Source organism: Equus przewalskii, chromosome 7 (genome assembly GCF_037783145.1).
Source record: "Equus przewalskii isolate Varuska chromosome 7, EquPr2, whole genome shotgun sequence".
NCBI lineage: Eukaryota > Metazoa > Chordata > Mammalia > Perissodactyla > Equidae > Equus > Equus przewalskii.
Genome location: NC_091837.1, coordinates 25086369 through 25113661, shown reverse-complemented (window position 1 = coordinate 25113661; position 27293 = coordinate 25086369). Strand labels below are relative to the sequence as shown.

Below are 27293 nucleotides of genomic sequence, written 5' to 3'. Positions count from 1 at the left end.
GTGCTTGTCACAGATGAACTCAGCATTATCTGAAAAGGCTCCTAAAACCCTGTTTCCAACTACATTATCTGTGTGAGGCCGGATGTCTTCATCTACTTCAACCAAAACAACATATTGCAAGAGACTAAACACAGAAGCCGATGTCTTTGATTTAAGCTTCATACATTTAAAGACATTTGCCAAAATGTAAATATTGCCACACTTCCTACTAAATGTTTTTTGTTTTAAAAAAATAGCTGTTTTTCATAAAAATGTCATTTGTGTTAACATGTAATAGGTTTATCATCATTTTCAAACAATTTAGTTAATAAATATTTTTGTAAAATTTTAATTTTCGTTTCTACTGTGGTAAGTATTGATGCCTGTAACCCACATAGACAGAAAGCTCTGTGGGGTCCTTACTAACACTTCTTAAAGTGTAAAAGGTTCAGAGACCAAGAAGGAGCTGAGATTCCATCTTAAATCCACCTTTTTTTAAAGCTTGAAAATATGTGAACAAACTATAAGATGGACACTTACTTGTAGTTAGTAATTTCCATCATCAGCCATTATTATTCTGGACGTAAGAAAAACGCCCCTGCAATTCCTTGAAAATAATTCTGAAGTCAAGTTTTGGAGGTGAGAGGACTAAAAGATGAACACTACAAGAATTAACTCTCCACCCAGAGACACTTCATAAAGGACTCAGAAATCCCCCTGGAGGCAGCCATCCTCTAACGTGCTCCTGCCAGACCCAGATCCCGGGGCCAAGGCCATGCAATTCCGTCTTATATTGGCCCCTGGACATAATGGACGGCCCTGTTCCTGGAGACAGAACATGGAACATGTTCCAGCTTGGCTAGGAGCTCCTCCTCCTCACGGATTATCAGGAGGCCCCAGAAACCACCTCAATCTGACGCTAATTTGGCAGCGGTGCAGCTCCAAAGGAAGTGCGACCTCTGCGAAGCCTTTTCCACAGGGGTTGGCACACAAAAACTAAAGGAAAGGCCGTTGAGGTCCCTGGTGTCCGCATGCTGCCGGGAAGCAGGGCTAAGAGGTTATTTGCTCTGTTCAAGGCCACCACTCCCTGCACGCCCCAGGGACCTGGGCACACGAGACAGGCAGTATCTACCTCCTCTCTAACCTCCACTTCACCTTCAGAAGATTCCAGTCAGAACACAAAGGAAGGTACAGGAAGACACAGATAATCAAGCTACACAGGCCTGCCCACTCCTCTGCCCAGCTACTCGTCTGGAGTAGCTCACTTGCAGCAGTCACTAGTAACTCGCTGACTGGGACCGTGGGCGCCAAACCCGCTCTATTTTGCTTCTACCGTCACCGCCAGTCCTGGAACAGAAGGTGCTGGCGGCCAGAAGACACTCAGTCTGGCTGCCCAGGGCAGCTCGTGTCCCACACAGGCCCTTCATATTGCCTACTCCTTTTCTAGTGCTCCACTCCTCCAGATGCCGGAACTGCTTTTCCTCCATACAGCCCCTCTGCACGATCCTGGGCCACCACGACGGGAACAGGTCACAGCGAAGCCCCAGCCTGTGAAGTCCTAGAGCCCTCGCCTTGGTGGCCGGCGCTCAGAAAGCCCCTGAAGAAGGGTCCGCCTGGCCACCCCAAACCTTCGAGAGCAGCCTCCAAGGCCTCCGGCCAATCTGATTCTTCGTCTGCTCTCACTGATAACACCCTGGAGAGCCCAACTGCCAGCTCACTTTTCTGCGGTGTGCTTCTCACTCAGAAGTGAACAGAGGCTTCCTCGCCTTCCTGGGCCAACTTCCGTACCCGGAAACTGGAGGGGTCAAAGCTGAGAGAGCAGCTGCCCTCAGAGTGGCGCCAGTACGCACCTGCAACTCCTGGAGCTAAATCTCTCGAGGCCAAATCCCTCCACAGGAGAGGACCCGGCCTCAGAACATGTTCCAGATCTCTATTCACCGAGGGCCTGTTCGGGCACTGAGGCAAGCACCTAGCCCCTGGAGTGCCACACACTTCCGAAAACGGGACTGACCTCAGAGCAGGGCTCCTCAAATAGTCCCTCAGTCTCCGGCCCCTGGCTGCCCCTCGCACAGCACCTTAGTAACACGGCCGACCCAGTATTCAAACACTGCCCTCCTGGTGCCCGAGGAGCAAGGAGCGTTTCCTGAATAGACTCCTGATAAGCATTTGCCTCAATAATTTATAGGGCTAAGTTCTCCAAGAGAATTGAGGTCAACTTTTTAGGTTGGTCAAAGGAGGTTTTGACTCTGAGCAGGATTCTCCAACTAAACTTATGATATCAGCCAGGGTCTACTCTTCTCTTTCTAAAACGAGGTCACCTTTGTTAAAGACCACTTTATTGACAGTAACAGGTTTCATGTTTCCACCTCCCTGTCACCAGTTGACTAGAGAAGACGCCGATCCAGTGTGAGTTCTGAGCACAGCTCCGTCAGCCACTCACCCAGTTTCTCCTGGGGAGGCCACCTGGTCCCTATCCTTGACCACTCTTCCGACTTGGGCCCCAGGTGTGCAGGCTCCTTGCTTCCTTCTCCCCCGTGCTCTCCCCACCTCCTGCTCCTGCCCACCCTTCCTTCCCTCTATGTTCCAAATCTCCCGGCTTCCCTGGCCTCTCCCCTCATGAAGTTCAATGGGTAATGATTCGGGCTCTGGGTTTTCATGAGCTACAGGGAAGAGAGCTGCTGTCACTTTGTCCTCGAGACAATTGCCCTTCGTGTGACTTGGCCTAATGACTCCCAACGGAGAAAAGATAAAAGACAAAAGAAGCCATGTCTGATTTTTCTTTAACTAGAAATTACCACAAAGACTATGAAATTAGGTCCAGGGAAAGGCAACAAAAAGTATCACGGGAGTGACGCCAAGTTTTCCTCTGAGTCTGAGAAGGAAGTCTGAGAAGGTAATGCATGTGTTATTAAAGCGATAAAGGATGACAGAGCCATACATTCCTCGGCTTTCCTTCAGCCAAGTCCTCCCACACAAACGACCTATGGAATGACACAGCTAAGCCCTGGCTCTGCCACTTGTTGTGCGATCCTGGCTGATCTCAGACTGATCTGTAAAAACATGGATAATAATGTCTACAGCACTTTGCTGTGATAAAGATAATAAATGTGAAAGTGCCTCTCAGAGTGCTCACAGCATAGTTGAGGCTAAATAACTCTGAGTTTCCTTATTTCCTTTATTTTAATTAGTGCATGACACATTCGTTCATCTGCCAAGAACACCACTTCACAGGCAGAGGCTCCCCGAGACCTGCTGATCCACCTGCCATAATGAGGGCCCCTCCCCTGTTCAAAGTCAAACACCGCTTTGATACCTGCGTGTCTGGCTCCCACCCCTCCCTGTTTCCAGCCAGCAGCTTTCCCTCTTGACCCTCTCTTCTCAGGACTGCTTTAAAATACACCTGACTTTAGTGACGTCCCCTCACAGTCTGGACTCCACCGCCTTATTCTTGCTCCTCGGCACTGCACACAGAAACACCTGACTAATGGGACAGAATCTGATTAGCTTCAGTACTGGCCCCTCCGTGAACAGCACACACAAGGCCTAAGTTTATCTTATCTATCTAGTCAATGTGTAACATATATAAGCATTAAGAATCGTAATAATTTGGTGGGGAGAATACTAGCCTTGCAGTCAAAAGTCCTAAGTTCAAATTCTTGATCTGATACTAAATAGTCACGTGACCATAGGTCACTCATTCTCATCAGCCTCAGGTTACTCGTCTATGAAATGGAGACACTAAAACCCACTGTCGGCTACGCAGATGCTCACTCACCCCCAGACTGTGGGTGCTGGATGCCTCAGCACTCTTTCCATCCTCAGGAAGGACAAGCAGTGATGGGGGACCGACAACCAAATGCAGTCTTTTCAGGACACAATTGGGACACCCAGAGGGAGGCAATGCACTGCTCACACAACACAAGGCACCAAACTGACTCCGGCCTGAGAAGCTGCCTCCTCCTGCCCCTCCCTTCGGCCGACTCTATTGGAGCTGTCTTCCTCAAGGCAGCAGCCCTTCCCAGCGGGCCAGGGCCGCCTCCTGCGAGGTCAGAGGAGCTCTAACGTGTAGTGAGAATGACTCCCGTTTATTAAACCTGCTTCCTCCCCCCACTGTGAGGAGTACTAAGAGCCAAAGGGACAAAACCCACGCTTGGGCCTCAGGGAGAAAGGAAGAGACTGGAAAGCTCAAGCCACCCTCGGGTAGGAGCAAAAGAAATGTCTGAAGGTCACACGGGCCCAGCTAGCTAACTAAAGGAAGAAAAAAGGCAGACCAGGCCCTGGAGACCTTGGCAGAAATAAAACGTAGATATTTAGCAGGACTGTCCTCAGTGACACTGTGAGTGGGAGTGTCACAGTAGTTGGCAGGTCAAAAAATTAGGGATTTGGGATTCTAGCTATTTTTCTAAATGCATTTTTTTAATTGTGGTAAAAAACACATAGCACAAACTTTACCATCTAAGCCGTTCTAAGCGTACAGTTCAGTAGCAGTAAGCATATTCACATCATTGTGAAACAGATCTCCAGAACTTCATCTTGCAAAACTGAAACTCTGTACCCACTGAACAACTCCCCTTTCCCCCACCCTCAGGCCCTAGTAACCACCATCCTACTTTCTGCTTCTATGAATTTGACTACTTTAGGTATCTCAGAATCTGGCCATTTTTATGCCTGGGTCACAGCTCATAACATGTATTGCTTGGCCAACCAAAGTAAGTACATACAAGGGAGACAGATCTGTGGAGGAGGCTCATGGGGAAGCAAAGTGCAAGAGCAGCTGACTTCTCATAGCCCAAGAATCACACAGAGAGAACAATAATCCTAAAATTGGATAAGATCAGGTGATCAGAATTCAGGATTAGCATGGATGGAGACTCATCACCACTCTACTCTCAAAAAGGGCCAGGCAATGGTTACAACAGAGGCCACAGAGCTCCAGCCTTCAGGCTCTGACTTGGCAGCCCTGGCATCGGTGGGTGGTCAGCGTTATTTTGGGGAATGTATGCACTGAAGATTAACCTCAAATGTGGCCAAGTGGACTCAGCCAACATCCCTCCCTTCTAGGTACTTTAGGTGGAAACCTGCACAGGACAGAACTAGAAATGCAAAACACATGACTGCTTTCTGATTAGCGAGGCCTGTGAACCCAGCTCCAGATGCAGCCTTCCATAAGCTAGGCTGGATCATGCAGAGAACTCCTTTCTCCTCCATTAGTGGGAACCCTGAGCTTGAGACCAAAGTATGGGCATGAACAGGAACTCATAAAATTCTAAACCTATATTCTTAGGTCTTACCACCCATAATAAAGAGGGTACCCAAGTCAGCACAGAAAAGAACCAAAGAGAGAGAGAGAACATTTGCTACTATGCCGAAGGATTCTTGCCCCAAACTTCCAAATAGGGCAGTCGCCTGGAAACCAATCCAGCACATGGGGAAAGGGGGAAATGGGAGAGCTGCTCAGGCCCTTTCCATCCAGGAGCAGCCCCAGCCTTACCATTCTGGCCACGTAGAGTCAGGAAAGAGAAATGATACCACACATGCCGGTGGGCTTAACTTTCTAACTGGGCACAGTAACTAGACCCACAAGGACAGAAGCCACTAAAATGTCCCTTTTCTTACCAAGCCAATTCTCCTGGAGTGAGGAAGTGAAGCCAGGGGAGGGAGAAGCCCAGAAGCTGAGAAGTCAACTTTCGGCAGTGGGGAAAGGACAAGAAGTTGCATGCCCCTCTGGGGCCAACAGTTTCCAAGATAGGGTTCTCCTTTCTTTTGCTCCCAGCTATGCATGGACATAACGTAAAATTTTATTACAAATGAGAATCACAGAGATCCGGACTGCATGTCTGACTAGACTATTCTGGATTTTAGCAATGACCAAATAAAGATGAATGAATACCTGTCCTATGTGAGATAAATGTTGTCTTCTTGAATTGAGCCGAAGAGGGGAAAAAAAATCATTAAAAAATGATCACAATCCCAGAGGCCCAAAAGAAAACGAAGGAAAAAAATGCTGTGCTGGAAACACAATGGCTCTCAGAATCAAGTCTGCACAGGGACTGATGTAACACCATAATTCCCAGGTAAGAATACTGTCAGGAACTCATATTTAAAGAGAAAGGTACTGTTCAGGCTTTGGGGAAAAAATATCAGAAACTTAGAGAGTAATAAACTCAGTTTAAAAACTAGTTTTGATACCTCAGTGAAGACAGAAACAATGGGAAAGAAATACAGAGGATGGCAAGAGGGCAGAAACCAGGCTTCTGGTCCAGAAGGCCTCCAAGATGGCAGAGGAAGACGGACAGGCAGAGCAAAGCTTGGGAACCAATAGTTTACATGCAAGAAGAAACTCAGACTCCAAAGGAACAAAGATGAGCGCCGGACGGGACAAAGAGGCTTCTGCTGTCTCCAGAGTTAAGGCAGGCTGTCCAAGGTCTAAGGAACTGCAAGCCAGATAAAGGTAAGAGTGCAAGGAAAACCATGAAACAGAGATTTTCCTACTCACTGAGCCCCAAAGGGCACAGGCTTAGAAAAAATTCCAGAGACAACTTCAGCTTCGAAACACCTGAGGAGAATTATCCATCTACGAAAAGTGGGGAAATTTACCACAGTGATGGAGTCAAAACCCCCAAGACATTCCAGAGGAAGAGGCAGCGGCAGGGCCCACAGTGGCCAAAAGGATCGTGCCAGGTTGGAGAAACGCAGAGAGAAAAGGAGAAGGTTTGTATTCTGGAGAATTTAGATCACAAAGTTTTCTGAAGAACTGGCTATTATAAATGAGGGGTTCCAGCTCAGAAGACAGGTAGACTCACTCACATTTGGAATTTAGAAAAATAAGTGGGATTCAAGGCATGTAGGGCAAGGAGGGGATGAGAAAACCTGAGAAACTCTAGAAAGGAAAATCCAGGCAGTCTGTACAATTTCACTCCAAGATACAGGAATCCTAGTATCGTAATTCACCTCTCGATGGGAACTTTACCCAACCTGAGTTTCAGGTTCACGGGTCCTGGATACCGGATGACAGACTCAGATAGGCTGGAATCCTAGAGCTGAGATCGGCACTGCTTTTTTCACTTTTCAGTTGAGAGGAGGCTGCAGGAGCACAGGCTGAACGGCTTTACCACACTGGCTGTGTAACCTTCACCTGAGAGGTTAAGAATGGGGTTAATGGAGATGATAAAGGTACCTGACCTTGTAAGGGACCATTATAAGGTAGTTGAAGAGTAAAATAAGTTAATGCACGGGGAAGTACTTAAAACAGTGCCCGGAATATTTTAAGGGCTCAGCAAAGATCAGCCATCAGTATCATTATTTTATTTGTTCCATTTACTACCTCCCCCTCTACTGTACTTTATGACTGCTAGGCATAGTGTAGGTATTGATATCAAGATCTGTTGTTAAGTTTGGAGAACATCATTTTTCCTGGGCAAGTTTCACACATTAAGGGACTTGGGTATCGAACTGCTGCCATGTTGACATTCAGATGGGACATTAAGTCGTTCTAAACTTAGTGAATCTGGGGATGGTGCTAAACTACTGTATGTCCACAGAGCTGGGGGAAAGGAAATCTGTGAGTGACACGAGGTTAGAATTACCCCACTTTGCTAACAGCTATCTGAAGTCACTGTATCATTTTCAGCAGAAATCACTGACAGGGGAAATAGAATCCTACGGACTATCCTGAGTGACCCTGCACTGTGAGAAACCAAATAAAACAGGAAGAAAATGGAAAAGTGAAATGCTGTCAACACATTTAGGGATTTTAGTTTCTCTATAGGAACAAAGGGTTGACTCAGAAAGAAGGCTGTTAATGGGATATACTGTAAAGGGCAGGAACACATTTGGGAGAATTTCAAACGGTTTTGGTAGTGGGCCAGAATTTTTTTTCCTTACTGAACTGCATGTGCCAATCATGGTGCCCGCAAGCCTGCAAATCCTACTAATGGGAACTGCCTCAGCTTTAAGGGCAGGCCCAGGCTGCCATGGACCACATGACCACTCCATCCCATCCCATTACAGCTTATTAGACCAAGAGCAGACACCTGACCCAACGGCCTAACCGTGACCTCTCACGTAGCCTGGAACAGTAATAAAAGCAGCAACAAAGTCAGATTCCCAATCTCTCTCTCTCTGGAATCTAAACAATATTGAGAATGAGGTGAAAGATGAAGCTAAAAGGTTATGATATACAAAGGAACTGGAGAGGTCATGAGGGGTCACAAAGTCATGGGGAAAAGGAACCTCTAAGTAAGGGAGAGAAAAGACAGGAGGGAAAAAGAAAAAGCCAGATGGGAGCAAGGGCAGAAAGATACAGAGATGCCGTGAGAGACCCAGTGTCCGTGGGAAACAGCATGGCTTCTCTCTGAGCTGCCTGAGCTCCTGACAGTTTTCTGGGCCATGCGCAGCCTTTCACCACATCCCGTTTCTTAAAATGGTCTGAATCAATCTCTGCTCCTCACAACAAAAAAAAGCCCTAACTAAACGTTACTTCAGCACCCCTGAGGATGGATTTTTCCCAGGAGGAAGCCTGGTGCCTACAACATACAGATTCCTGCAAGTCCACTCCAGCCAGACACACCCAGACATCCACAGAACAGGGGTGTCTCGTCCCTTAGCACCCTCAGCACTGTCCCTAGGGCTTATGAGCTTCTCAAGGGCCTGTGAAAATGTTCAAGACCTGAAAAAATAATTATTGAATGCAAAATACAAAAAGAAAATCATAAAATCAAAGTTAATAAATGTCTGTCTACAGCTAGTCAAAGGAAGCTCAGTCCCCAGTTTTGTATAAGCTAATTTCACGGGTGACACGGGGGCATTCTTAACGTCTGATATGCGGTATGGTAAGGGCCCCCGGAGACGAGAGTGCTGAGGCCTTCTACGGTCTTCAGACCAGTCCCACAGAAGGGGACACGTCGGGTGTAGCTGGAACCTGCCCACCCTCCCCTCATGTAAGTTCACACTTGAAATATTATGCCTTACCACTCGAAACTGAGCAGTCTGAAGTTCAAAATCAACCCCACCCACCTCCCCAATTTAAACATACTATTATTTTATCGCTTCTGATTTAGGAGTCTATCTTTTCTTAATGAAATATTCCACAAAAATGAAGGCAAACAACTATTAGCCATCCTATCAGTCTAACTAAAAAAAGAAAAAAATGCTATTCATGATTGCAAATGGTCCTGTACATTTAAAGGATTTTAACTTTTGACATCTGTTAGAATAATAAATCAAAAACTGGTCACATTTACACTCTCTCCTTGTGCGAGAGCCCCTCAGATGTCATGACTAGATCTAAACACTCTCTTCCATTTGGTCAGATTCTCAATCTGAGAAAAAGAGGAGGTGGCACAGAAGTTATACAAAATTTAAATCTTATACCTGAGACAACGGTATTTAAAAAAGCAGCACGCCCAACTCTCTTCCTGTGGTCCCTGCTGACTGCGCTCTGACTGGATGCGCAGACGAGCTCTCCGTCTGTTCTCGGGAGCGTCTCCTGACCCGTCTAGCCGTGACCAATTCACTCTCGTCACGTTCACCACAGGACTTCCCCATAAACAGCAACACCTCCTGTTTCTCCCTCCCACACCCACCGCCTACCCACCCGACCACTTCTGCAAAACCACTCTCGAAGTCGTGCTCTCCTGGTCAGATCTGAACCCTCCCGTTTCACTCTGACTCCCAGCTTGTGCCGGTCTCCTTGGTCCCCAGTTCCCTGACTCTCTCACCTCTCCTCTGGCCTCACCGAGTACTCAATCATTTCTTTTATTCCTACTGCCTAACATAAGCGTCCTCTGAAAGCGTGTCCTGACCCCATTTTTTAGCTCAACCACTTGCTTGGCTTGAATGAGGACCATTTCCGTGACGATCATTCCACATTCTCCTGTAACTAGTCCTGTCTTCTTACCGGTATTTCCAACTGCCTACAGGAAGATTCCCCTATCATCCACAATGAAATGAAAATCACTCTCCATATTCCAAGTCCCTATAAAAGGCAGCGTGTTCCCTCAACAACTCTCCCAGAAAGGGAATCGTAAGGCCAACTCTCTCCCCCTCCCCAGCCCTACACATCTTTCAATGTTGTTTTCCCTCGGCTTGTTTTATCCCTTAAGCATTTAAACGCAATGCCGTCTCTCCTACCTTAACGAAAACCAATATTTAACCCTATGCCTTCTTTAGCTGCCACTCAGTTTTCCCTCTTTCCCCCATTTTCCTCATCTAGGCTTCTTTAAGACAATTTTCTGGATTCTACCCCTTCATTTTCCATTCATTCCTCAACCCCCCGCCACACCACTGAAGTTGCTCCTGGCCAGACCCAAGGGCATGTGTCATTCTTTACCTTACTGCACACCACCAGCCACACTCCTCTTGGTCCCTTCCGCCACTCCACTGCCTCTGTGTTCTCCCCTTGCTATGCAAATCCCTTACTCTCAGGCTGCCTGGAGAGCTCCTATTCCTCCACAAATACTAGTGTTCCCATGGGTTCCGTCTTGGCTCTCCTCTGCTCCCAACTGACATCCATACCAGTTTCACCTGTCCAGTCCACTGGTTCTTATTCCGGCTGTTAAAAAAAACCTTTCATCAGTCAGCATTTTAACTCATACAGACTTAAAACATTATGGAGGCGTCCATAACGCCTCCAGAGGGCACTCAAACACTTGCTCAGAAACCTTCACGGAATTACACCAAGGTATCAGCACTCAAAATGAACTTCACAGTGGATCACTACCTCTAACCAGTTACCAGGCATCGTGAAGATTTGTACAACCTGGTGTTTGCAGATTGGCAAAATCTAATTGTGAGTCTGGAGGCTCCTTACAAGGTCCTAACCCTATCATACTATGGAGACGCAGTAACAAGTTACTGAATACTGGCTGACTGAGCACCCTGACTTATGTTTGTAGTCAATGCTGAGCACCTTGAATCAGCGCAACGTTCTTAAATCCTACTGAGCTTAGTCCCCCACGTGTGAGCTGCTCATCTCAAAATGATTCTGAAAGCTGGAGGGACGCAAGGAGGTTCACTCTGCAGAAGAAAAGGGGTTCTGGTTATTTTTAGGACAGAATTTATAATCTTTGGGACACAGGTTTGCTCTGGCTACAAGGGGTCCCTCACAAGACCCGTCACAATACCAGGAAAGGCACTGCAAAGTAAGACATGGAAATCAGCTATGACTATTTTATGAACTTGCAGGGTAATGAAAAATAAATGAGCTCTAGAATAGCTTGACTGAATTTCTTATAATCTATCAGGTGACACATGAGACATGCACATTCCCGAGTTAGAAGAATGGTGTAGAGATGCTTTAGTGTTAGAAAGCAACATGAATTACTGCTTTTTTAAAATTAAACTTTGAATGCTTCTGATGTAACTCCAAAGCTAAATTTTGTTTTTTACAAATCTCTCTTCTTCCAGTTTTTGTACAAATGAATCTCTCACCACAGCCACTAATTATCCACCTTGTGATTCTTCCACTTGAATTAGCTCTGGTCATTCTGTAAACCTAGGCTAAGAGACTTCCACTCACCAAGCCTAGCTTCACTCCTTAGCCCTTTATCACATCTCTGAACCATTTAAAACTACTGCTCCTGCCCGCTCTCGGGACCTCCTCCTCAGCTGCCAGGACGCTGCCCTCTCAGGAGTACACTCCACTCACCGCCCGGCCAGCCCGCCAGGCTCACGCGCATCACAAAGCAAACCCGCTCCGCCAGGCCCTGAAACGGTGAACCAAATAGTGGTGACAGTGCGATCTAAGATCAGATTCTCTTCCCTGAGAATTTAGAATGGGCAAGTAGAAAGACTGCGTCTACCATGTGAGCTGGCAGGGTTACAGACTCAGGAGGGACCAAGGCAGAGAGCAGAGCTGCACTGGCTCCTGTCAGCTTTCCAGACACTAGTGGGCCCAGCCAAGAAACAACCTAGGATGCTCTTGGATTCCCCTTCACTTAAGCCATTTCAAGTGGGTTTTCTTTCCTTCAACCAAATGCTCTCTGATGAAGACATCCTCCTTGCTCTCGAATGAATCTCCTGAAGGCACGTTCTCCCCTACCTTTTCCTTGGATGTACCCATGCCCAGCTCTGCTTTGAGCATCTCATTCTGCTCTCCATGTTCTCACCCACTCCCATGGCTTCCACATCAGCCATATGGCAAGGACACTGCGAATGATTCTCAAATCTCTATCTGTACTTCTGCTATAGACTAAATGTTTGTGTCTCCGCAAAATTCATACATTAAAAACAAATCCCCAATGGGATGGTATTAGGAGTTGGGGCCTTTGCAGGTGATCAGATCATGAGGGTGGAGCCCTCATGATGGGATCAACGCCCTTATAAAAGAAACCCCAGAGAGCTCCCTTACCCCTTCCATTATGTGAGGACACAGCAAGAAGACGGCTGTGTACAAACCAGGAAAGGGGCTCTCACCAGACACTCGATCTGCAGGCACCTTGATCTTGGACTTCCCAGTCTCCAGAACTGTGAGAAATAAATGTTTGTTGTTTAGGTTGCCCAGTCTATGGCAGTTTGTTACAGCAGCCTGAATGGACTAAGACAACTTCCAAGGGCCAGGTGGGCACTTTCAGATGGATGTAGACCCAGGGCACCACTCTGCCTCTTTCCTGCCTCTATGTGGAAGGGACCAGTTCAGCAACATCAACAGAAATCACTCCAATTAGTCAGTAGTACTCTGAAAACAGGATGACTGGCAACAGGACCACTAACAGTCTTCAGAGAAACCCCAACCACCTGCTCAGAGAGGCAGAGTCCAGCCCGACGAGCTGCAAAGATAATCACAATGTTACCCAAAGGCAGGGTCATGCAGTCTTAAACAACTCCACGTGAAAGACACCGACAGTCCAGTCTAAGCTACACAGATATTCCCCAATTTTAAACAATATATAATAATTTAACATATAATTATATTTCCAGAAAAACTTACCACATACAAACACTGATTTTAATAATGGATTTGTGCACAGCACCAGTCATTCACATAGCAGCACGTATCTGCAGTATAAAATCACCCTTTGCAAGTCCTCTTCAGGAGGAACCTACACGTCCCACAAGCCCTTTACACGCAGCATGTCCAAAACTCAGTCTGCCATCTCTTCACCAAGGCCCACCATATTCCCAACTACAGCAGACGGGTCTGCTGGTCCCTCAACAGCCCAAGCCAGAAACCTGGTCATCACCCACCCTCCTCCCTCTCATGCAGCCCTGTCCGTTCTGTCTCCGAAACACCTCTTGAATTTACCCACCATTCCACGCGGTGTCAGCTGTAATCCAGGCCACCGTCATCTTCCCCTGGAAACTAAAGAGCCTCCAGTCTTGCCTCCCTCTAATCCATTATCCACTCTCATGTAATCTTTCTAAAATGCAAAGTGGGTTGTTATTACCCTGCTTAAAATTTTTCAAAGGGTTCCATTAACTTTCAGTGTAATTTCCAAACTTGTTCACAGGACTTTTAAACTCTGAGTAAGGTTAGCTCCTATCTACCCCTCTTGGTTCACCTCACCACTGCCCTCTCCGATTCTAGTGCCAGCCAAACCAAACTTCTTCAAACTCCCCAGGTCTTGTTTACTCCTGGGCGTCAACCACCATCCTCTCCTCGTCCCCCACACACCTTTACCCCCAGGCATTGACACTTGCTGTTCCCCATTTACCTTTGGGTCTCAGCTTAGACATCACTTTCTCTAGCTAGTTTTCCTTGACTTCCACCCCTACCCTCAAATTTGGATTACGTGGATGTCTTTACGTGCTCCCAGAGCCCTTATGTGTCCTCTTACAGGTCTCCACTTTCACATGTGCCTTTGTCAGCCACTGAACCACATGCTACTTCACGTCCACAGTACCTACTGCAGGTCCACAGTAACACTTGGTAAGTGAATGAATGCACGTGCCTTTATGATAATTCAGCCTCACCTACACTGCATGCCCCGAAGTACCCTGAGCTCCACTCTGCCGAGCCACTTGCAGGCCTGCACAATAACCATGCTCTTGATGCTTCTGCCCTTGGTCCAGCTGGCTAATGCCTACTCATCCTGAAAGACTCGGTTAAATGCAACTCGCTGTATGGTGGGATCTGTGTGTTAGAGAAACAGCGAGTTAAGAACAAGAGTCAAACCAGGAAATCCCACAGCCCCTGTTTAAGTTTCTGCATTGTTCTACAGATATAAAATTAGAAATGAGAACTATTTTTATTCTGCACATTGCTAAGAAGCAATTTTCCTCCAAATATTGGAAGAAACAAAAATCATTCAAACTTATTCTAAATGCATCACTCATCACAAGAAAAAAAAATCTCTAATTCTGCATGGTGACGGATGGCAGCTAGACTTACTGTGGTGATCATTTTGCAGTGTATACAAATATTGAATCATTATAGTGTACACCTGAAACTAATATAACGTTTATGTCAATTACACCTCAATTTAAAAAAACGTTTAGATATTAGTTTTTACAGTATATTTTAGAGTATGCTTTAATATACAATAAGGCAAATCCATTTTAAAAAGGATTTTAAAATGCACCTACTTATTAACCATGCAGCTAACATATGTCCTAGATATTATGTACTTTTTACAACTAGATGTTCCATTGTAAATGTAATATAATCTTAGAAAATATTAAAAAAGCAGATTTTTAATATGCAATTTTGTATCCTAATTTTCTTCCACTTAACACTGTCATAAGCATTTTAGCACATTTTCTTCATAAACATTTTAATGGTCATATATTATCCAGTGGATGTATCATAACAACCATTCTAGAAATAGACTCTTAAAAATAATTCTATAATATACATCTTTTGTACACAAAGCTTCTCCCTGTATTTAAAAATACTCCTTTGATGGCTCCTAGTTGCTACATTAAGGAATACGTTAAGACCCTTGATACACAGGGCACATCACACAAGATGTGGTAACATTTTTACCACATCTTCGTAAGTTCTAGGGACTATAATTTTTTAGTCTAAATTTAGGCCTTTATTAAACTTCTAAGTGAGAACTGTAACATTTTAATTACAAAAGTAAATATTCATTGTAAAAAAACTGAAACAATGCAAAAGCATGTGAAATAAGACTCAGTCTGCCCTATGCTTTTGCTCTCAGAAGTCCCAACTCAATCTTGTCCACGCACCCTGCTGGACCTTCTTCTCTTTTATTCAGAATACACACACACGCAATTATTTCGTTTTGTACCTTACAAAAAATGGAATTAAACTTGTTTCTGGCTCAATAATATATTCTAGATGTCCATCCGGCTATGTCAATACATACAAATCTACCTCTCTTTTTAAAAGCTATATAACATTGCATAGTATAGAGGTACCAAAATTTACTTGTGGTTTCCATCAATTTCCCCTCATTATAAGTGATGCTGCAATACACTTTGTTCATAGTAACTTGCGTCCTCCTAAGAGAACGTCACAGACTCCTCGCAGTGCACCCGCTAGATCAAAGCGTGCATGTTGTTTTCCAGTTTTGATAGCTTCTGCCGAATTGTCATCTGAAAAGGTCAAACCCACTTTATGATCCCAATAACCTATCAGGTACCTTTTTCTCTCAATCCTTGAATAGCTTTTTAATTTTTGCCTGATAGCGCCCTGAAAAAACTCTAGTTGTTTTAATTTCCATTTCCTTAACCACAAGTGAGGATGAATTCCTCTTCACTGCTCTGACACTTTTTTTCTGAGAACCATCCATACCCTCCATTTATTTATTTATTTATTTATTCATACCCTCCATTTATTTTTTAATTGTGTCAATTCTATTTAACCTTTATCTGTTCATACATGTTACAGAAACTTTTTTCCCAGTATGTAACTTTGTAATGTCTTTTGCCACACAGAAATATCATCTGTGATGATGGCCAAATTTATCAATCTTTTCTTTTACGATTTTGGGTCTTGGTCTTATTTAACCGATCACCCAAAAAACTGTACTTTCCAACATAATATATTCTCTGACATAGCATTCTCTTATATTTTCTTCTAATACTTTTACAGATGTTTTGTTTCTGAGTTAGTTCTTTAATCCAAATAAAAGCCATTTTGAATATGAGGAAGTAGAATCTTTCTTTCCAAATAAAACGCCATTTATCCAAATACAATATAGTGATCATTTTCCAACTGTTTCAAAATATCAACTTTATTTTGCACTAAATTCCTATAAATAAATAGGTCTGTTACTGGATCCTACTTTGTTCCATGCACCAATCTGTCTATTCCTGTGCTCATCTTTTATGTTACTGTGGTCTTACGGTTATGTTTTGCTATCTGGTATGGCAAATCCTCCATCACTATTTTATTTTTTTTAAGATTGGCACCTGAGATAACATCTGTTGCCAATCTTTTCTTCTTCTTCTTTTTCTTCTTCTCCCCAAAGCCCCCCAGGACATAGTTGTATATTCTAGTTGTGAGTACCTCTGGTTGTGCTATGTGGGATGCCGCCTCAGCATGGCCTGACCAGTGGTGCCATGTCCGCACCCAGGATTCAAACCGGCGCAACCCCGGGCAGCTGAAGCGATGCGTGTGAATTTAACCACCTGGCCATGAAGCCTGCCCCTCCATCACTATTTGTGCATTTGAAAAATTTCTTGGTCATTCTAGCACAATTTATTCCTCTGGATGAATTTTAGAAGCAATTTTTCAAGTGTCCAAAAATAATTCCCACTAGGATTTCAATTGGAATTACACTGAAATTATAGTTTAATTTGTAATTTCTTTACAACAAAGCCTTCCCCTCCAGAAACATGTAATGTCTGGCCATTTATTTAGGTTAGCTTCTAAATTCTTTAGGTAAAGGTTTTTACTTTTTTTCATAAAGTTTCTGTACATTTATGCTTTATTCTTAAATGTTTTCTAGTTTTGTTACCACTGGGAACAGAATGTTACTTTTCTGTAGAAGTAATTACAAAGTATTTGATTATTAGTGAGATTACATCTTTCCAACGTTTAACAAATTATATTTCTGTCCAGTGAACTGTCTACCCACATCCAGTAACCACGTGTGGATTTTCATTATTTTCCTCATTGATTTGTATGAGTTCTTTACATGTTCAAAGTATTAACCCTTCACTTACGTTTATCCCAAATATTTTCCTACTCTGTGGTTTGGCTTTTAATCCTAGGGTTTTGTTTTCCCTTTCTTCTTAAAGAAGTTTCATATTTTTATGTAATCTAATACACTGGTTTTAAGTAATAACAGATTTGACTGCCCCATAGGTGCCAGGACCTGCATTTCTTTCCCTCACAACACCTGCATGTCAAGTAGGATGAGAAAACATATTTTATTTAACAGTCTGTTAGCTGTTCATAATTTTCAAATATTTAGACCTGTAGTCTAATGGGCCTTGATTGGTACTGTTGCCCTGGGCCTCACAAAAGTTAACAGGAAGCCTGGACCCTGGGAACACTGCTTAACCTCTTGGTACTAGGATTCCTCATCTGTAAACTGGAAAAAACCTATCTGCATGGTAGGTATGATTTTCCTCACTTAAAAAATTCCAGTTCAGGTATGTCTGATTGCCAAGCCTGTGCTCTACCCACCTCAGTGCGCAGAACTCCTTTTTCCAGATTTTAAATATTTACTTCCATATTTCCTTTACAGTTTAGGGGGCATTCATGATGACTTATCATTTACTACATTCTCATACATAGTAGTCTATTTTGGGGGTGCTAAAGAGGTTCCAGTGACCTACACAGATACTCTAAAGCCAGCAGGACACTGCCTCAATGAATGTGGCTCTATGATATGCTTAAATATCAGACAGGGCTTGGCCTACCTCATTACTCATAATTATTGTCCAGTTCACCCCAAAATGGACATCTCTATAATGTTTAACCACCACATCCAGGAATATGGCCTCTCTTTCCCTTCAGGAATTCTTCCACATCTTTCAGGCTATTTTACTGTCTCCTCTGTGTAGACTGCACTTGTCTCATAAGCTTGTGCTCACGTGGTTTACGTTTTTTGTTGTGTTGTGATCAGACCCTGTTTTTTGTTTGTTTTTTTCTTTTTTCATTTTAGTTTCTGCCAAGTTATTTTTGGTATTCAGAAAACTATGAATTTTATATATGCATTGTGTAGCCAGTCACCTCCTCGTGTTTTTTTTTTCCCAGTCTAACAGTTTTTCTGTTATTCTCATTTTGTAGCCAACAGCATCTAGAATTATTTCCCTTCTTTTCATTTTAGATCCTCATCTCACTCTTATTTCATGTATTACTGCTTTGGCAAAACTTATAAAAACCACATTAAATAACATCCCAATTTTTAACTTGACTCTGATAGTTTTCTCTAAAGTATAGTGTGGACAATTACTTTAACAATTATGCGTACTTTTTGCATTAAGAAGTACCTTTTTATTCCTACTTTTTAAAAATGAGAAATGAGGATTTATTTTTGTAACCAACTATCTATTTTGACCTTAGCTTAGCTGGTAGTGTGAATTCAATGTGAACTCCAAGAGAAAGACCACCACTCTTCTAGACAGACCTCTGAAATGGCCTCCCTCGGCTCCCTACTTCCATTCTCCACCCCATCACCCCCACATTCTGCGTGTAGCAGCTGGAGTGGTTGTTTAAAAATGCAAATCTGATTATGTCATTCCCTGCTTAAAACCCAACTCTTGCCATGGTTTCCCATTTCACTCAGGATAAAATCAAACATCTTTAACCTGCCCTACAAGACCCTACATGATCTGGCCCCCTGCCTAGCCACACTTACCCTCACCCACTAGAATCCATCCACAAGTCGTTCTTTTAGTTCCCGGAATGGGCAAAGCTTTTTCCCCCTTCAGGGCCTTCCCACATGCCATTGCCCTGCCTGGAAAATCACCCCCCACTTCACTCCACACTAACGCCTACTCATCCCTCAGATCGCAGCTCAAATCTAATTTCTGCAAAAAATTCTTTCCTGGGCCTCTCTCCACAATCTGAAATTTGGTCTCCTTTTTATACTCTCTCATAAAAAATACTTACAAAGCTCCTAATTGTATCTCTTACATCTTAAAAGGATACTCATCACATCATTCAATCAATATTTAAATTGCTAAGACTCTTTCCGATACTGCCTACGAATTCAGTAAGATTCCATTTCACCTGAAGGACATAAAAGCTAACGGGAATCTGCTGCTGCCACAGGAAAATACAGATACAAATTTACCTCACTAGGAAGTAAGTTTTGCTTAAAGATTATAATGAGTTTTGTTTTACGTAGCGTTCAATTTGCTGATAGTTTATTCATAGTCAACTAATTTATATGCCTTATTCGTTAAGGCATGTAAAGCACTAAGAAAAACGTGCTTCGTAAGATATTCTGTAAGAAGTATAACGTATTAACAGTACTTGATAAAAATTATAGCAAAACCAAAAATTAAAAAGCATTCAAATTTGGCTATCTGTAGTGTTTTGTAATACACACATCTGGTCAAAAAAGAAAATATAAATTATATTGCAAATAAAAAATCCTTTTCAGCTACAAACGCTAATAAAACCAACATTTATATACTACTTTACCCTCTGCAAAGCACTTTCACATACATTCTATCACTGAACTCTGTGGGGTAAATAAAGCAGGGATTACCACCATTTACAGAAAAGAAAACTGAGACTTAAGAGTGATCGATTGTCCTCCCCAAGGTCACAGGACTTGAGAGTAGTAGAGTCATAATCACCCACATGTAAATTTCTTAACCAAAGAGAACTTCCATCATAAATGCCTAGTGTCTGTAATTAGTATAGATTTGTGCTCCCTTCACTAAAATTTCATTTCACCAAAGAACCACCACCAAAAAAGCTGTTTTAAATACAAAATTACAACTTAAATTGCCATCAATCTGGGAAATGGCTGAATAAACTATTGTATACCCAAACTATGGAACATGATACAGTTCTTCAAAATGAGTTAACGCATTATATGCTACAACTGAGAGAGAATACACTACTACTTGTTAAAAGTCAAAGATAATACCGGTATACATATACATAAAAGTTATCTCAAAAGATCTAGAAGGATACATACCAAACATATAATATTGTTATCTCTGGAGACAGGGATTGGTACAGTCAGACTTCAGCCATCTCTGTGGTATTTTAATTTTTACAAAGAAAATGTGTTACTTTACTAATTTAAAATTAACTTTAAAAATTTAACTTTGGGTTGAACAGAAAGGTCATCTTTTTTGCTCTAAAAAGCCATACATCTATAAAGGAAGTAGGAGCTCCCTCTAAAAGAGAAGAGAAAATATATACTAAACAAAAACACTTCGATTCTGTTAAAACAATAAACTGAATATCGCAAAATGTTCCTTTAAAAAAAGCCATAGTTTAGAACTTCTTTTTAATCTCTAGTCTCCTTTGTTGCAACAAGACAATCAATAAACAAACTATCAACTAGAAGAGCACCGAACAGGCTCCTCCGAGAGATTCAGTTGTTAGAGTTCGGCCAGGAAGGTTTCACAAAGGAGCCGAGTTTTGAGGGAAATGAGAGGTGACTTGGCAGAGAGATGCGGGAAGATCAATCCAGATGGGAAGACGTCTGGGAGGTGGGTCTACTGAGTTAATCAGAAGCAGGGGACAGGAAGAAAACTGCAGGAAAGTCCTGAAAGAGGAGAGGATTCCTTCGGACGTGGGAGTCGAGAGGGAGCCCGACCGCGCTGCCGCCCCGTTTACCTGGGTGAGAATCCGGCCCTTGTTGTGGTCAAACAATGGAGGCGTCCAGCGGCAGCGGCGTTCTGCGCTGGGTGCGCGGAGGGTTCCTCATCACCTGAGCAGGATGCTCGCCTGGCGCTGCTGGGACGCAGGGCGCTCTGAAAAACACAACATCACCCCATGCAGCCAGGCTTCTCCGCGGCACCACCCGGCGCCCGGATCCCACGGCGCGGCCATTACCGCCTCTCCGGGGACCCGCCTGGAAAGGCTCCAAGGCGCGGCTGCACGGGTTTCTAAAGCTGTTTTGCTCCCCCTTCCCTCGGCTCCGACAACAATGGAGCCCGGCTCGGGAGTCCGGCTCCCGCGGGGCCTCCGCCCGGCCTCGCCCCCGCCACTGCCCATCCTTCGCCGCGCGCCCGGCCGCCATCTGTGACCCCCGCTGCCCGCTCCCCGGCACTGCGGGCCCACGCCGGCCGGCCGGCCGGCCGAGGTCCGAGCCCCGAGCCCCGGCTGCCCTCCGCGGGCCTGCCCCGTGGCCGCCAGGCCGCCGGCTGCGCGGAGCTGCTCTGACCTTTCCCAGCGATGCCCGGGGGCCGGCCCGGGCTCCAGGCCCTTGCTAAGTGATGGGTTGTTTTTCTTTTCTTTAACCCACTCATCCTCCTTCCACCCCTGAGCCCGCTCCCCTTCCCCCCGCCCCCGCCTGGACCCAGAAAAGAAATAAAGAGACTGCAGCCCGGCCGCCCGAGAACTCACTCCAAGTGAGGGGCTGAAGCGCCCCAGGCCGCGGGCTCCGCGCACCCACCCTCCCTCTCCTCCGGGGACACCTCACAGGTGCGCCTCCGAGCCGCGCGCGCGCGCTCCGCACACCCAGACGCCTCCGGGGGACAGCGCGCGTGCGCACGCACGAGGCCGGCGAGCCCCGGGGGAGCGGGGCCCGCACGCATGCGCGCCGCCCGGCCCGCGCCCCTTCCCCCCGCCTCTGCCCCCGCCCCGCCGGCCGCCCGCGCGCGCCCTCGCCGCCACCCCAGGCTGCTCCCGGGTCCCCCTCCTTCCCCGCCCCTACGGCCGCCGCGCGCGCGCTCCCGCTCGCCCGCCTCGCTCCTCCCGCCCCGCCCCGCCCCGCCCGGGCCCGCGTTACCCCGGGCAACCGCAGTGCGGCCGCACCTGAGCTGTGCGCCTGCGTCCGCCGGCTGACCCTCCCTTCCCCCGGGTGCGCTCCCTGCCAGCCGCAGCCGCGGGAGGGGGCGTCGCCCCCGCCCTGCGAAGTGAGTAACAAGCGGCCTCCCCCGCCAGGCCCGCAGACACAGACCCACCGCCGCGCCGGCGCCTCGGCCGCCCGCCCGGTCAGCGCGGCCAGGCCTCGCCGCTCCGGCCCCCGCTCCCAGCGTGCACCGCGGCGAGCGCTCGGGTGGGAGCCGGCGGGATGCGCTCGGCGGGCGGCGCCCACTGACCTCCCTCGGCGGCCGGGCCGGGGTAGGGCCGGAGCCGGGAGCCAGCCCCGCCCGCCGCCCCGCCCCGCCCATGGGCCGCCGGCCCCCGCTGCCGCCCGCCTGGAGGACCGCGCCGAGGGGGGGAGCCGCCTGAAGGACCGCGACGGCCGCGCCCGCAGGTGAGGCGGGGCCCGAGGTGTGACCGAGTCCAGCCCCGCTCACCTGGCGGTGCCTGCGGGGAGGCTGTGCGGGCGCCGGCGGGGGGCGCGGGCACCTGTCGGGGCGGCAGGTTATTCTAAAAGCCCTTGCTGCAGGGGGAAGGGGTTCTCCTGTCCCATCTCCAGGGCTCGGGGGTGGGAAAGGCTGTCCCCTTGCGGGAAAAAAGAGGAGATGGGAGGGTGGGAAAAAGTGGGGCGCGGAGACCCCCGCGCCGGCTGCCGGCAGGGTTTTCCAGCCGGCGATGGGGAGGGGATGCGCCTGCCAGGGCTCCAGTCCAGGCTGCGGGCCCGCCGCACCGCGCACCGAAACCAATCGGATGGGGCAGGAGAGGCCAGCCCAGGGGCTGCTGCTAACCCCGGGGTGGGATTGTAGGGTGAGGGATCCGCATTGCAGGTGCACCAAGAGCGCCCGAGGGCCTGGCCCTGCTTTGTCTGGGATGCTGTGAGGAGGAGGCCGTCTGAATCCACATCGCCTTTTTAAATGCGTTTTATCACTCTGTGGACATTAGAGACCCTCCCTGATAAGTTGCGTTGTCTCCTGTCCTGGTAACCCTTTACGTAAGTACTCTACCTTACAGCCTTCTCTGAAGCTCTGATGTGGGCTTTAGTTTACCCTAAATAACGATTTGCTTGTGATTCATGAAACTGAGCATAATGCAAATATGCAGCAGAGCGCCAGGCCTGGCTGCAGAGCTGCCTGCCGTGGGCTACCGTGAGTTACTCCAGTTTATCTAACTTGCGTTTTCATGCCGACCTGTATGGTTTAATTTCAAGCTTTGATATTTAGCAGTATGATTCCAATAATGAAAATGAGGTGGCCTAAGAGGAAATATAATCGTGCTTTGTGACTTAGGTTGCAGTAATCGGTCTTGTAACAAAATACAAGCTACCAGGCTGTAATACTTTAATACGCATTTCCAGAAACCTACCTGTAAGAATGTTAAAGCCAGAATTGTCAGTGTTTAAGACTTTTAAGTTAGAAATTTATTTAAAGAGCATTGTTATTGTTTTATTAAGTGAATTTTTTTTTGCACAGTCAAGAATTCTCCTGCATTTTCTTACCATTGAATTGTAAGAAAGAAGATGCCAACATTTAAAATGACTTTTACCTCCAAAGGTGTTTTGAATTTATGTATTTCTTTTGGCTAAATGTTCATCTTATGTGAAATATTTTTGGAAGGTTTTAAGGCTTGTGATACGTATATATACATGTGTTTACATACACACTGCTGAAAAACCTTAAAATAGCTTTTATTATTTCTCTGCATTGTGCTATAGTTAGTAAATTAGTTTACATATATTTAAAATGTAAAGTACAGAACAATTATTTGTGTCAGATTTTTACTGTAGCACATGTAAATACATCAATCTAACAAACAGCTTTCTTGGAAATTAGATATTTTTATTGTTAATTCTTTTGAGAAACAAGTAAATCCTTTGACTTACAATCGAAGATCATTTATTTGGGTTCTTAACTCTTTGATCTGACAGTCGTTGGATAAATTCCTTTTAACGTTATCATTACTTAATTGGTAGAGTGCATTTCCAACAATACTGATGTTAATAACAGTGTCGATGCTTTTAAGAAATGCTTATTTTATATTATAAAACATTTTTTCATATTTCTGGCAAGAAAAGACATGGGCCTTTTTTCTTTTATCTGGAATAAGGTCAGCCGTAGGAAGTTCCTGATACATAGTAGGCACACATGTTTATTAACCAAGATTAAGTCTATCTACTGAATTAAATATCCTTAAAGGGCAGCAACTAGGTTCGTTTATATGCTTCACACACTAAGAGTGCAATGAATGTTTGAGTTGGGTTGATGGCCCAGACTAGTTAAGTCGGTGCTAGCTTAATGACACCAATTTGCATGTCTCCAGCCTTGATCCTTAACCTGCAGAAAGGTTTGGGCAGGAAGTGAATGTGTCCTAATTGTCTTCAGATATTTAAAGTGTGTCACGCAGCAAAGGGATTTTATGTATTCAGAGTAATTCCCGAGTACAGAAGAGGACAAGTAGTACTTACAGGAAGACAGGTTCCACTTCGACATAGGAGCACAAGTGGTTTATGACTTGAACTTCCAGCAGTGGGAAGAGGGGGCTGCTGTTTCTTTCAGAGTTTCTGGAGAAGCTGGCTCCCCCTTGGGCAGGAATGGCTACTAGGAGGTATCACCCCGGGGCGGGGGGCGGTGGCAGAGGCCTCAAGGCGTCTCGGGGTTCCAGTGGCAGCAGGATTGGAGGGCATTATGGTTCTTTTTGATTTCTTACACTGGCTGCTGCAGTTGGGGGCATAAGGATATCCCCAGACACCTACTTGACCCTCAGAAGATTTTTCCAGGGTCGAGGCCAGCCTGGTATCGGAGATGACTCTGATCCTCCTTCGCGTGGGTGTGGGGTTTGCGAGGTCATAAAGCACTCTTACATTCAATGTTTTGTTGAAAAAGATCCTTTTTAATTATACCTGATTTATATTTCTTCCTTTGGCTTTTATTTTCTATAATAAACATTTCATCAAGAGGAAAATTACAGCTTTCTATGAAGGCAAGCAGAGGAGTCTTTTTTTTTTTAACTCTTTTTAAAAATGAAATGTCGTCAGTCATTCTTTTGAGAGTCAGCAGGTTGTGAAGGTGAATAGATTTTTTCCTTAGCTGAAATTATTTTTTAAAAGATACTGATTAAGGATTGGTTCTTGGGCCTGCTCTGCATTTTAGTTTTTGTTTATTTCATTGCTCAAACATGACTCAAATTTCACAGCAGAAGGTCCAGTCATATCCACCTACAGTAAGTTGCACTGGACTTTTTTTCAGTATATCTGCATTGTTATTAAATACACGTTGGCAGATAAAGCTGAGGAGAAGCAGAATTACAATATACTGAGAAGATTAGGTGAATTGAAGCTCTGTGTTTGAAGAAGAAAAAGATATGTCCTATTTGTGCTAAGCCAATCCTGGGAATGATAATTTATCAACAATAGGAATGATGATCTATCTGATATAACAAAGATTAGGCTACTGAGCGCCAATCACAATACATGTGTTGAGTGAGCCAGCGGGGTTAGGACTCTCTGTGGCCAAGGAGCTGAGCACAGTTTCTTCTGACACCAGAGTGCCCAATAAATGTGCTCTACACGGGAGTGAAGGGGAGCACGTTGGTAACGAGGCCAGCCGAGTTAAAAGTGTCTGACTTCTCCGATTTAGGAAGAAGTTAGAGGAAAAAAACAATTCTGAATTAACGTATACATGCACTTAATTTTTTAAAAATCCTTTTAAAAATAGTTCCTCTCTTTTGCTCTGTAGCAGATGAGTTTGTCTCATGCTTTTGTGCCTATCTGCCAGCAGGATTTGGATGTGATAGTTTAAATAGGGCAAAGTCTCTCCAACTTTGAATAAGCAATACATCATTTATGTATACTTGATGTATGAAGGGAAGAGAGAAGAATATCAAGTTCTTCTGGCCGACCAAAAAATGCAGCAAGAAAATTTTACATTTATCCCTTCATAAAAAAAAAAATCACAGGTTCTACTTTAAATATTATGACCAGGACAACAAATTACCAAGTAGAACAGCCAGTTCAAAAGCAGCTTTTCGAGAGGTTAGAGGTTACATTTTACGGCTCCTCGCCACAATCTTCTGAAGGCATCACACAGATGTCTTAAAAGGCTTCTTTGTTCATCAGAAAACTGGAGTTTGTATTTTGCTGTAAGTCTCCATACTGGAGAGCAGACTTAGATCGATCATTTCATGATTATTCCCAGTTTACCACGTTGTCAGGAATAACTTTGTGAAGCAGGAAGTGTCTGCTCTTCTCTAGCTGTAATGGAAAAGGGAGGAAGTTTTCTCCTTTCTTCTGAGGTTCTTTCTACTTGGCTACATTCTCAGCACTGGGCAGTGACATTCTGTTGGTTGGCGCCACACAAAAGAGAAGCCTGAGACACTTAAAGCTTACAGTAAGGGAAGGGAAAGACAAGAACATTTTTAATAAATGGAATTTGAGGTGTTGAATACTCTGCTGCTACAATTTTTCTCTTGCCTCCTTGGCAACACTTAAGGTATTAAATTTAGATCTGCATGAAATCCATTATCTTTGCTCTTCAAGTTTCCTTCGCAACCTATTTCTAAGTGCACCCTGTGCCCTTGTTGTTTACTATACAGGTAAGAGGGCTTATGAGTCTTCCTTTTAAGCCCACTTTCTTGTGTAACATTGCTGCTAAATATAAATTATAATTCCCAGTATTATTACAGTCCTGTTTTTCTTAAAGTTGCACATTGCACCTAGAAATGCGTGGCATTGTACTCTGAAAGGGCCGTCTTTGGTATAACGTGGAGTATTCGTGAAAACACTGGTTCCCCAAGATACAGTCCCATCACTGTTGTGAAATAATCATCCAGGGATCACTCTCTTTTTCTCTGGTTTTTCATCTGATGTTCTCATGCTGACTGAGTGCAGGAGGTTAAGCCCGTGCCATACCCGGAGGGCACTGAAGGAGGCTTTTTAACCCCTATCTCTCCACCTAGCGCACATGTCAACCCAGGTGAAAGGCACTGGCGTTATTTCTCCCTCAGTGGCTTGTGGCATGTGGGAGCAGATCTAGATTTTAGAAATATTTAATTAAGTCTTGCACGTTGATAAGAAAGATGAAGGAAAGTTTTTTGTTTTGGTTTTTATTTTATGTTCCCATGGACGAGAATATAGCAGAGGTTATTAGGTATGCCCTATCCTCTTCAAGGAAGGGTCAGTCTTTGTCTTCGATAGAGAATCATCTTTGTCTTTGGGTGACCAGGCCAGAAAGCTCTGGTGGAACAGAATGTGGCTTTCAGCCGTTGACGTGCTTGCTCGCTGACATGCCCAAGCGCCCTGGCCAGGGGGAGGGGAATGCAGTCTTTTTGACAGCGAGAAAAGTTACTAGTCCTCCTCGGCCTCTGAAACCCACCATGTGATGGGCTTCAAGTGAGGGATTAGTTTCCTTCAAGAAAGTGATGGAGGCAGTTTTTGGCAGAAAGGGGTTTGTCAGGATGGTAAGGC

The 27293-nt window shown here is 45.2% G+C and overlaps 2 protein-coding genes across 7 annotated transcripts in view; one reads left to right on the top strand and one right to left on the bottom strand.

Moving 5' to 3' along the window:
* The window catches only part of ZNF664 (zinc finger protein 664), a 44378-nt gene extending 22377 nt beyond the window's left edge, over window positions 1-22001 (bottom strand). The window contains exons 1-3 of one of the 3 annotated variants that reach the window (XM_070629296.1): window positions 21374-21556; window positions 20642-20778; window positions 19992-20052 (exon numbers count right to left, since the gene is read on the bottom strand). The gene's annotated coding sequence lies outside the window, so the exon portion shown is untranslated. Of the gene's footprint in view, window positions 1-19991; window positions 20053-20641; window positions 20779-21373; window positions 21557-21929 lie in introns of those variants that run through there. The other 2 variants (XM_070629297.1, XM_070629295.1) reach the window with 2 other exon arrangements.
* Window positions 21616-27293, top strand: part of CCDC92 (coiled-coil domain containing 92) — a 31433-nt gene continuing 25755 nt past the window's right edge. Inside the window, exon 1 of one of the 4 annotated variants that reach the window (XM_070629293.1) lies at window positions 21616-21885. The gene's annotated coding sequence lies outside the window, so the exon portion shown is untranslated. The other 3 variants (XM_008544592.2, XM_070629292.1, XM_070629294.1) reach the window with 3 other exon arrangements.